The 10,024-nt window shown below is 40.3% G+C and overlaps 1 protein-coding gene across 3 annotated transcripts in view; it reads left to right on the top strand.

Moving 5' to 3' along the window:
- Positions 1-10,024, top strand: part of Lhfpl3 (LHFPL tetraspan subfamily member 3) — a 516,547-nt gene that overhangs the window by 439,815 nt on the left and 66,708 nt on the right. The gene's annotated exons all lie outside the window — the stretch shown is intronic.

Raw genomic sequence — 10,024 nt, forward strand, 5'->3', positions numbered from 1 at the left:
ATGCACACATATACACATATACACATACACACACAAATACACACACACACACATATTATTCCTTTTGGTGTTCCTTGATTCTATACAAATCATATTTTCATTTTGAGGCTATTTAATATAGGGTAAATTGAATTTCAAGAATAGGGAAATTGATGGGAAGAGATATTTGTGCCTGACAAAGGTATATCTGGGACATTTGAAATACAGTTTGGGAGTTGGAGATACAGTCCTGTGATAAATTGCTTGCTTTGCAAGAATGAGCCGAGGCTCAATTTCCAGGACCCCAAATAAAATAAAGTATAATCCTGTCTTATCACCTGTTCCCCACCACACACCTGCACACCCACATGTGTACAAACATTTGACTACTGTCTGGAGCGTGAAACTTCCTCATGTTCTCAATTTTGCTGAAGTGTTAGTGTGTGTGGAAGTTATTGAGTTGTATCTTCTGAATAATAAAAATTTTAAATTAAAGATACTCTCATGACAACTGCCCAAACAGTGTTTGGGACTCAAAATATGTAGCGTTTAGATGCCCAAGCCCACCATTTAGACATGTAGAAAGCCAAAAGTTATTAGGTATGGATCTTTGTTCCAAACCCCTTAGTTTATAGACGATGACTGAGACCTTGGAGTGGAGACAGATTAAAATCCCATCCCCATGTTTCTCCGAAGCATCCTATAGAGAGCAGTGTTTGAGCTCCCTTCTCTCTGGGCAGACATCATACACACAGTTCCAGCACAACTCTGTAAAAATAAAAGTAAGTGAGTCTGCATCCCCAGAAAGGATGCCAGCTTCGCTGCTGGAGACATGAGTGAGCGGAGGAAAGGTAGTGTGACTCTCTAGACCATGGATTTCTCGTTCGTAGATTCAGAACAGCTGACTGCCAGAAGTCATGGGCCACGTTTGCTCATTAAGTGCTTAATTAACATTAACTTCCTCACTGGGCTTGTTTAGAGTCCATCTCCACCTATATTTTCAGTAAGTGACGGGAGAAGTCAGTTAGGCTGTGCAAATAGGGACAGCCAGAGGGGGGAAATGAGCTATGTCTAGTGTTCAGTTACTAACTGAAGGAAAACAAGGCCCAAGAAGGAAAAGGTACACATAAAAAGTAAGTGCAGAGCCTGCTTTGCCTGGCCTTTCAAACTCACATAGACATGTATGTTTCAAGTCTAAGCATCTGATTTCTGAAATATGAAAACATTTCAGGAAATTCGCAGATAAGCTGGTATCCTTTTCCCAGTATACTACTCATTAACTGAGCTCTGGAACCCAGGAGGTGAAGGTCACAGCCTCTCCTTTCCAGAGTGTTCTTTTTTCTTTTTAAGATGTATTCATTTTATGTATATGAGTACACTGTAGCTGTCTTCAGACACACCAGAAGAGGACATCAGATCTCATTACAGATGGTTGTGAGCCACCATGTGGTTGCTGGGAACTGAACTCAGTACCTCTGGAAGAGCAGTCAGTTCTCTTAACCACTGAGCCATCTCTTCAGCTCGTCTAGTGGGTTCATGTGCACACAGTTATGAAAATAAAAAATGTTCACTAAATATTTATGGTCCTTCTCATGAGCTTTCTTGTTCCATAGCAAATACATGGCACCTTTTGGCAAACATTTTAGAGGACAAAGAATCATTTCTGGCCTTCCAGTCTGTGCCCTAGCACTGAGCAGATCCTGGGCTACAGCTCTGCACCCAAACCCACAAAACCCAGAGGAGGTGAGGTTCCCAGGAGTTCTAACCCCAGCAGTACCTTAGGTAAGGAGACAGCAACACCCACCCCAAACAGGGAGTAACTGGGCCCCCCTGGGCCCAGGAATTCACTGCTGGCCAGGGGCACTGGTTTCTTCCAGTCTGCACCGAAGCACTGAGCAGATCTTGGGCTTCAGCTCTAACCCCAGCAGCAACACCCACCGCACACAGTTCTGACACAACCAAGATAATAAGAAAGACAAGCTCCAGCGCAGGTAGCACTAAAGATAACCACATGGTGAAAAGCAAGCACAAGAACATAAGCATCAGCAATCCAGATTGGCATCATCAGAACCTAGTTCTCCCACAATAGAAAGTCCTGAATATCCCATCACACCAGGAAAGCAAGATTCAGATTTAAAATCACTTCTAATGATGATGATAGAGAATTTAAGAAGGATATAAATAACACTCTCAAAGAAATTGAGAACACAGGTAAACAGGTAGAAGCCCTTAAAGAGGAAACACAAACATCCCTTAAAGAATTACAAGAAAAAAAAATATATAAATATAAATATATATATATATAATTACAAGAACACACAACCAAACAGGTGAAGAAATCGAACAAAACCATCCAGGACATAAAAATGGAAGAAGAAACAATAAAGAAATCACAAAGGGAGACTACCCTGGAGATAGAAAACCTAGGAAAGAAATAAGGAGTCATAGTTGCAAACATCACCAACAGAATACAAGAGATAGAAGAGAGAATCTCACGTGCAGAAGATACCATAGAAAATATTGACACAACCGTCAAAGAAAACGCAAAGTGCAAAAAGTTCCTAACCCAAAACATCCAGGAAATCAAGGACAGAATGGGAAGACCAAACCTAAGGATAATAGGTATAGAAGAGAGTCAAGATTCCCAACTTAAAGGGTCAATAAATATCTTCAACAAAATGATAGAAGAAAACTTCCCTAACCTAAAGAACAAGATGCCCATAAACATACAAGAAGCCTACAGAATGCCAAATAGATTAGACCAGAAAAGAAATAACTCCTGTCACATAATAATTAAAACACTAAATGTACAAAACAAAGAAAGAATATTGAAAGCATTACGGGAAAAAGGCCAAGAAACATATAAAGGCAAATCTATCAGAATTACAACAGACTTCTCACCAGATACTATAAAAGCGAGAAGATCCTGGACAGATGTCATACAGACTCTAAGAGAACACAAATGCCAGCCCAGGCTACTATACCCAGCAAAACTCTCAATCACTATAGATGGAGAAACCAAGATATTCCATGACAAATCCAAATTTACACAATGTCTTTCCACAAACCCAGCACTACAAAGGATAATAGAGGGAAAGCTCCAATACAAGGAGGGAAATTATACACTAGAAAGAGCAAGTAATCTTCTTCCAGCAAATCCAAAAGAAGATAGCCACACAAACATAATGCCACCACTAATAATAAAAATAACAGGAAGTAACAATCACTGTTCCTTAATATCTCTTAACATCAATGGACTCAATTCCCCAATAAAAGACTAACAAACTCAATAAGTAAACAAGACCCAACATTTTGCTGCATACAGGAAATGCACCTTAGTGGCAAAGACAGACACAACCTTAGGGCAAAAGGCTGAAAAACAATTTTTCAAGCAAATGGTCCAAAAAAACAAGCTGGAGTAGCTATTCTAATATCAAATAAAATCGACTTTCAACTTAAAGCTATCAAAAAGAATAAGGAAGGACATTTCATACTAGTCAAAGGAAAAGTCAACCAACATGAACTCTCTCAATTCTGAACATCTATGTGCAAAATGCAAGAGCACCCACTGTCATAAAAGAAACGTTACTAAAGCTCAAAGCACACATTGCACCTCACACAATAATAGTGGGAGACTTCAACAACCCACTGTCAGCAATGGACAGATCATGGAAACAGAAACTAAATAGAGATACAGTGAAACTAACAGAAGTTATGAACCAAATGGATTTAACAGATATCTATAGAATACTTTATCCTAAAACAAAAGAATATACCTTTTTCTCAGCACCTCATGGTACCTTCTCCAAACTAGACCATATAATTGGTCACAAAACAGGCCTCAACAGCTACAAGAAAATTGAAATAATCCCATGAATCCTATCAGATCACCATGGACTAAGACTGGTCTTCAATAATGACAAAAACAATGAAAAGCCCACATTCACGTGGAAACTGAAGAAATCTCTACTCAATGATAATGTGGTCAGGGAAGAAATAAAGAAATTAAAGACATTTTAGAATTTAACGAAAATGAAGATACATCATACCAAAACTTATGGGACACAATGAAAGCAGTGCTAAGGGAAAAACTCACAGCTCTAAGTGCCTACAAAAGAAACTAGAGAGAGCATACACTAACAGCTTGCTGGCACACCTGAAAGCTCTAGAATGCAAAGAAGCAAACACACCAAAGAGGAGTAGACAGCAGGAAATAATCAAACTCAGAGCTGAAATCAACCAAGTAGAAACAAAAAGAACTATACAAAGAATCAATAAAACCAGGACCTGGTTCTTTGAGAAAATCAACATGATAAAAAAAATCCTTAACCAGACTAATCAGAGGGCACAGAGACAGTATCCAAATTAATAAAATCAGAACTGAAAAGGGAGACATAACAACAGAAACTGAGGAAAGTAAAAAAAATCATCAGATCCTATTACAAAAGCCTATACTCAACAATATTAGAAAATCTGAATGAAACGGACAATTTCTAGACAAATATCAGTTACCAAAGTTAAATCAGGAGCAGATAAACCATCTAAACAGCCCCATAACTCAAAAAAAAAAAAAAAGAAGCAGTCATTAAAAGTCTCCCCACAAAAAAAAAAAGGTCCAGGACCACACAGTTTTAGTGCCAAGTTCTATCAGACCTTCAAAGAAGACCTAATACCAATTCTCTATAAACTGTTCCACAAAATAGAAATATAAGGAACACTACCCAATTCATTCTATGGTGCCACAATTACACTCATACCTAAACCACACAAAGAACCAACAAAGAAAGAGAACTTCAGACCAACCTCACCTATGAATATCAATGCAAAAATACTCAATAAAATTCTCGCAAACCGAATTCAAGAACACATCAAAACAATCATCCATCATGAACAAGTAGGCTTTATCCCAGGAATGCAGGGATGATTCAATATACAGAAATCCATCAATGTAATCCACTATATAAACAACCTCAAAGAAAAAACCACATGATCATCTCACTAGGTGCTGAGAAAGCATTTGACAAAATTCAACATCCCTTCATGGTAAAAGTCTTGGAAAGATCAGGAATTCAAGGCCCATACCTAAACATAGTAAAAGCAATATACAGCAAACCAGTAGCCACCATCAAACTAAACAGAGAGAAACTTGAAGCAATCCCACTAAAATCAGAGACTAGACAAGGCTGTCCACTCTCTCCCTACCTATTCAATATAGTACTGGAAGTCCTAGACAGAGCAATTAGACAACAAAAGGAAGTCAAAGGGATACAAATAGGAAAGGAAGAAGTCAAAATTTCACTATTTCCAAATGATATGATAGTATACTTAAGTGACCCCAAAACTTCCACTTGAAAACTCCTAAACCTGATAAACAACTTTAGCAAAGTGGCTGGATATAAAATTGACTCAAACAAATCAGTAGCCTTCCTCTACTCAAAAGATAAACAGGCTGAGAAAGAAATTAGGGAAATGACACCCTTCACAATAGTCACAAATAGTATAAAATACCTTGCTATGAATCTAACTAAGCAAGTAAAAGATCTGTATGACAAGAACTTCAAGTCCCTGAAGAAAGAAATCAAAGCAGATCTCAGAAGATGGAAAGATCTCCCGTGCTCATGGATTGGCAGGATTAATATAGTAAAAATGTCTATCTTGCCAAGAGCAATCTACAGATTTAATACAATCCCCATCAAAATTCCCACTCAATTCTTCACAGAGATAGAAAGAGCAATTCTCAAATTCATTTGGAATAACAAAAAACCCAGGATAGTGAAAACTATTCTCAACAATAAAAGAACTTCTGGAGGAATCATCATCCCTGACCTCAAGCTGTACTACGGAGTAGTAGTGATAAAAACTGCATGGTATTGGAACAGAGACAGGCAGGAGGATCAGTGGAACAGAATAGAAGGTACAAAAATGAACCCCCATACCTATAGTCACTTGATCTTTGACAAAGGAGCTAAAACCATCCAGTGGACAAAAGACAGCATTTTCAACAAATGGTGATGGTTCAACTGGATGTCAGCATGTAGAAGAATGTAAATCGATCCATTCTTATCTCCTTGTACAAAGCTCAAATCCAAGTGGATCAAGGATCTCCACATAAAACCAGATTCACTTAAACTAATAAAAGAGAAAAAGGGAAAAAGCCTCTAACACATGGGCACAGGGGAAAAGTTCCTGAACAGAACACCAATGTCTTATGTCCTAAGATCAAGAATTAACCAGTGGGACTTCATAAAATTGCAAAGCTTCTGTAAGGCAAAGGACACTGTCAATAGGACAAAGTGACAGCCATCAGATTGGGAAAAGATCTTCACCAATCCCACATCTGATAGAGGGCTAATATCCAAGGTATACAAAGAACTCAAGAAATTAGACTCTAGGCAATCAAATAACCCGATTAAAAATGGGGTACAGCCTAAACAAAGAATTCGAAACTGAGAAAACTCGAATGGCTAAGAAGCACCTAAAGAAGTGTTCAACATCCTTAGTCATCAGGGAAATGCAAATCAAAACAACCCTGAGATTCCACCTCACATTAGTCAGCATGATTAAGATCAAAACCTCAGGTGACAGCAGATGCTGACAAGGATGTGGAGAAAGAACACTCCTCCAATGTTGATGGGATTATAAGCTGGTACAGCCACTATGGAAATCAGTCTGGCAGTTCCTCAGAAAGCTAAGCATAGCATTACCTGAGGACCCAGCTATACCACTCCTGGGCATATACCTAAAAGATGCTCCGACATACAACAGGGACACATGCTTCACTATGTTCATAGCAGCCTTATTTATAATAGCCAGAAGCTGTAAAGGACTCAGATGTCTTTAAACAGAGTAATGGATACAAAAACATGTGGTATATATACACAATGGAGTACTACTCAGGTATTAAAAACAATGAGTTTATGAAATTCTTAGGCAAATGGATAGAACTTGAAAATATCATCCTGAGTGAGGTAACCCAATCACAGAAGAACACACATCCACATCGTTTGCACTCACTGATAAGTGGATATTAGCCCAAAAGCTCACAATACCTAAGATACAAGGCATAGACCACATGAACCTCAAGAAGAAGAAAGAAGATCAAAGTGTGGGTGCTTTGGTCCTTCTTAGAAGAAGTAACAAAGTATTCAACCAGAGCTCCCAGAGTCTAAACCTCCAGGCCAAGAACACAAAGGGAGAGACTTGCAGCTCCACCTGTACAGGTAGTTGAGGGTGGCCTTGTCAGGCATCAGTGGGAGAGGAGGGCCTTGGCCTCTGAAAGTTTGAATGCCCTAGTGTTGGGGAATTCGAGAGCAGGGAGGTGGGAATGGGTGGGTGGGTAGAGGCACACCCTCACAGAAGTAGGAGAAGGAGGGATGGGATAAGGAGTTTTGGGGGAGGAGAATGGGAGAGGGGATAACATTTGAAAGGTAAATAAATAAAATATCCAATTTTTAAAAACAAACAAACAAAAAAAGAATCATTACTGAATTTAACAATCTGATCCATTTGAGTTTTTTATGCTATTTATTTATTTTTATGTTATATGCATTTGGTGTTTTGACTACCTGTCTGTATGAGGGTGTCAGATACCCTGGAAGTGGGGTTACAGACAGTTATGAGCTGCCATACGGGTGCTGGGAACTGGAAAAGCAGCCAGTGTTCTTAACTACTGAACCATCTCTGCAGCCCCCATTTTGAGTTTTAAATGTAAATTTTTTCCAGAATAGTCTGCAGGAACCTTCCATGGATCCGACAGTGACTCAGAGTTGACTGAGAGGAGCAGGCCACACATGGGCTGTCAGAGTTAATTTGGTGTATACATCTTAGGTTCAGAAGCCACTGGTAAAATACAGCAAAACAAAAAACTATGACCCAGGAAACCATAGCCAGGATGAATTTCAGATCCACAGTTTTGGTCAAGTAGGGGCATAGGAATAATCCATCTGCCGGGGGAGTGCTTCTGATGCCACTTCACTGAAGACTGACAGATGCACCCTGTTATGTGGAGTGGACAGCGACTAGAATTGTAGAAATGATCTACCAGCCTCTTCTTAGCCACGGTCAATGTCCTAGCATTTCTAGTCCTCCACATAGGACAGCTGTAACACTGTCTGAAAAGGAAATGGCCCCTTCAAGAAGCCTCGCAAGGCCAGTCGTCCCATCGAGGATGCTAAGCAGACAAGTGGATGTCAGCTCCTTGCCCAGTGCTTCTTTAACCGGAGAGCTCTCTGAACAAATCAGTCAAGCCAGCTATGAGTTAGGCAGAGATGATTTCTCCCCCACCACACACCCACCCTCACCCCAACACCGCCCCCGCCCAGCCACTCCAAGGTTTGTTCCAAATCCATCCTAAGCTGGAGAGAGCTAAGAATCACTATCCTATTGAGACCTCAAGTGGAGAAATTGGGAACTGCAGGTGAAGAAAAGGGTGGGGAAGGGATGGAGGGAAAAAGAAAGGAAGAGCCTGTGAGAACCACAAGCTCAGCCTGAAATCCTTCCTAGAGGAAAAAAAGAGGGCGCTGTGGCTGATACCCCTGAAATGTCAGCCAGGTGAAAGGGCTTGGTGACTTTCACCATGTGAATATTCAGTATCATCTCAGAAATAGCTTCTCCAAAGTTAGCCATGCCACAGGGAAGTCTGCCTACCTTAGCATTTACAGTTACTCCAGAATAATTCCAGAACCTACTGAAGGGCTCTAGGTTTGTCCAGTCCTTTACTTCTTTTTCCTAGAGGAGGAAAACAAACTGAGCCTTCAAGAATCTAAAGAGGCAGCCCACAGAACCTGGGTGTCAACATACCTGTCCACCTGATCCTAGAGAGTCCTGTGGGTGCCTAGTGCCTGGGTGCCAATACGGCGCCCATTCTTGCCTTTCCACACTGATGGGCACTGATCCTGGGGACTTCCCTGGAACTGTCAGTAGGTTGTCCCTGACTGACAGGAGACTTAGTTGTTTTAATTGTTCTCCAAATGCAGCCTTCAGACAAGCAACACTCTCCTCCAGAAACTTTTCTGAAACGTGAATTACTGAGCTTCTGACCTAGAAATTAAACACACTGGCAGTAGGTTCCAAATGCTGTCCTAGTGACAGTGTGAGACCTCTTAGATTTTGAGAACACCGCCACACACTGATTTGCAAATGTCTGAGACAGAAGATTGCAACTCTCTGTTTATTTCAAAAGTGGTTTCTGGCCCCAATCCCACAGACTTGTAGCAGCTCAGCAGGGAGCAGCGGGAAAACTGTAACAAAGTTTCTGATGAGATTCTGGTAAAGAAACCCACAAGTTTCCATTTAAACAAACTTTACTTTGGAAAAAAAGCTTTCTCCTTGGTATTTAGCCTTCCCTCTGAAGTTGGAAATGAACATTATCCTAACTTCTTACCAGGCCTGGAAGAATCTGTTAAGCGTCAAGGTTCACCCTTTGAAAAATTAATCCTTGCAACCCCTATAGGAGAAATCACAGTGGCATGTTTCTCTGAGGCCAAAATTTAATAATGATGATAATAATAATAATAACAATTAATATTTTTTAAAAGTTGTGCAATGCTGGGAGACCAGCAAGACAGGATACTGGTACCTGGGATTTCTGAGTAGATCACTGGCTCCCAGACAGTCTGCCTCTCCTGACAGATAATGGGAACCTTGCTAGGCTGGAAGTCTGGCCCATGCGTAGCAGAATTGTAGCAGAACCTTTGCATCTGGCATGAACGTGGAGTGATGGCACCTCAGCTTTGAAGTGCCATTTTTTTTTGCCATGGATGTTTTATTATTGTTAGAAATAAAAACTAGGAAACACATAAACACTCACCAGCATGGGGCAGCATAGGCTGCAACATGCCCTACTGATGACATGTGTTTCTAGCATTAAAATTGGTACTTGGACTATATTTTATAACATCAAAAGGTTCTTTTTTATTTTTATTTTGGATATTTTATTTACATTTCATATGTTATCCCCTTACCCCAACCCCCACCCACCTGGGAACCCCCATCCCCTTACCCCTCCTCCTTCTTCTCCGTGGATGTAACCCCCACCTACCCCCCC

Source organism: Grammomys surdaster, unplaced genomic scaffold (genome assembly GCF_004785775.1).
Source record: "Grammomys surdaster isolate TR1022 unplaced genomic scaffold, NIH_TR_1.0 325, whole genome shotgun sequence".
Lineage (NCBI taxonomy): Eukaryota > Metazoa > Chordata > Mammalia > Rodentia > Muridae > Grammomys > Grammomys surdaster.